The sequence below is a fragment of the Penaeus monodon genome, chromosome 36 (assembly GCF_015228065.2).
Source record: "Penaeus monodon isolate SGIC_2016 chromosome 36, NSTDA_Pmon_1, whole genome shotgun sequence".
Lineage (NCBI taxonomy): Eukaryota > Metazoa > Arthropoda > Malacostraca > Decapoda > Penaeidae > Penaeus > Penaeus monodon.
In genome coordinates, this window is record NC_051421.1 from 10,366,648 (window position 1) to 10,369,147 (window position 2,500).

A 2,500-nucleotide genomic window follows, 5' to 3' on the forward strand; every position below is an offset into this window, starting at 1 on the left:
GAGCATGAATAGAATCGCGGATTTATAGCTACGAAGAATCTAGGGCCATCGCCATTATGTATTTGCAATGGACCAAGGATTATGTTATGGTGCTGAGCCAGCCCAAGTCAGTGCCGGTCCCAAGCCCGTGTAAATAGATAAGGATGACGTCAGAAGGGCATCAGGCCACAAAAAAAAAAAAAAAAATCTGCCAGAACCAGATGATAGAGCGACCCCCATATAAAAATGGAGCAAGGCTACGGTAAAAGAAGAAGAAGAAGAAGAAGAAAAAGGAGTTGAGGCTGAAAGGTTGGAGAAGGAGAGAACCCTCCTGAGGAAGCCACGTAATTCTGGAAGGATTTAGGCCAGCGGAAAATAGTGGCAAAGGCAAGGGTGTTGAGACCTCGTGGAGAAACCTCAGCTGTGTGCGCCGAAGCGGAGGGGAAGACTGGCCATACACTGCTTGTTCCTAATTGATTTTCTTGGTGAATGTCAGCGGTATATAATAGGAACGATGTAACAAAAAAGACGAACAAAAGCCAACAGACTTGTTAACACACGTGAAAGTATAAAAAAGAAAAAAATATATAATTAGTAGCATTACGCCTTGAAAATACCGATAATAAAAAAATGATAATAATAGCAATAGAGAAGATGAGAGAGTCAACAAGCTTAAGGCAAAACAATAGGAAGAGACAACAGGTTAATTGGTAAAAAAATGTTTAAAATATTTACTTTTTGCAGTTCAAGATCCGGAACCGACGCGGAAAATAAATATAAGAGAACCAAACAAACACACACGAACTTTATAACTTTCAATAACAAGAGATGGGGGCATATGAGACGAACATCATGCTAGGAATAAAGTGTTTTCATTATAAGTAGATATGAGGAATTTTCTTAGGAAAGAACTTAATGACTAATCGTATTTGATACGAAGTGCGGGTCAGAAGCTCACTGAAAGATATTTGGTCAGGCTGGGTCAAGGGTTAAAGGCGACGTGTAGTTAGTTTGGTTTGTCTTCTTCGCAGGCGAAGTGTGTTTAATGTTATGCGTTATGCGTTACGTGCTTTGTTTAACGTTATGCGTTGCGTGTTACGTGTTTTGTGTTGTGCGTTGTGTTTATCTCCCCCCCCCCTCCCTCGCCCTTGCCCCTCCTCCCTCCCTATTCCCCGGGCAACGAGAAGCTCCTCCCCACCTCCCCGCCAGGACCCGCTCGCTCCCTCACTTTCCTCCCTCCTCCACCCCGGGGAAATTTGAGGAGGGGCGCGGCTTACTTATAAGTGGCCGAGAATTAACCCTTAATGTCCCTTCAATTGAGGACCTTCCCTTCTCCCTTAACCGCCCCTTTCCCCTTTCCCACTTTCCCTTCAGACCTCCTCTTCTTCGATTTTTTTTTTCCCGTTTCTTCATTCGTTATCTTCTTATTCCATCTTTTTCCCTTTCTCCTTTGCTCTTTTCTTTTCTTTCCTTCCCCTTCTCCGTTCACTTTTTCCGTGATTCGTTCTCTTTTCCCTTCCGTTCTTTCTTCTGCTCTCCTTTCTTTCCTCCTCTCTCCTTGTTTCTCTCCCCTTCCAGCCTCTTCTCCAATCTTTATTCTCCTCTCTTCTTTTCTCTTATCCTCCCTTTCCCGCCATTTCCTTCTTCTTTCCCCCTTTCCACTTCTTCCCCTGTTCTCCTATAACGTCTGAGTTTCCCTCCCTCCCGTTCCACCCCCTCCCTCCCTCCCTCCCCCCGTTCCACCCCCTCCCTCCCTCCCTCCCGTTCCACCTCCTCCCTCCCTCCCTCCCGTTCCACCCCCTCCCTCCCTCCCTTCCGTACCACCCCCTCCCTCCCATACCACCCCCTCCCTCTCTCCTTCCCTTCCACCCCCTTCCTCCTTCCCTCCCGTTCCACCCCCTCCCTCCCTCCCTCCCGTTCCACCTCCTCCCTCCCTCCCTCCCTTCCGTTCCACACCCTCCCTCCCTCCCTCCCTCCCGTTCCACCCCCTCCCTCCCTCCCTCCCGTACCACTCCCTCCCTTCCGTACCAACCCCTCCCTCCCTCCCGTTCCACCCCCTCCCTCCCTCCCGTTCCACCCCCTCCCTCCCTCCCTTCCGTTCCACCCCCTCCCTCCCTCCCGTACCACCCCCTCCCTCCCTCCCTCCCGTTCCACCCACTCCCTCCCTCCCTCCCTCCCTCCCGTACCACTTCCTCCCTCCCTCCCTCCCTCCCGTTCCACCCCCTCCCTCCCTCCCTCCCGTACCATTCCATTCCTCCCTCCTTCCCACTCTCCCTCCCTCCCATTCCTCTCCTTCCCTCCCTTCCTCCCTCCCTCCCTCCTTCCCACTCTCCCTCCCTCCCTTCCTCCCTCCTTCCTCTCCTTCCCTCCTTCCTCTCCTTCCCTCCCTTCCTCCCTCCCTCCCTCCCTCCTTCCCACTCTCCCTCCCTCCCATTCCTCTCCTTCCCTCCCTCCCTCCCTGCCTCCCATTCCTTTCCCTCCAGAGAGAAAGACAGATAGATAAATAGACTGGTAGATAGGT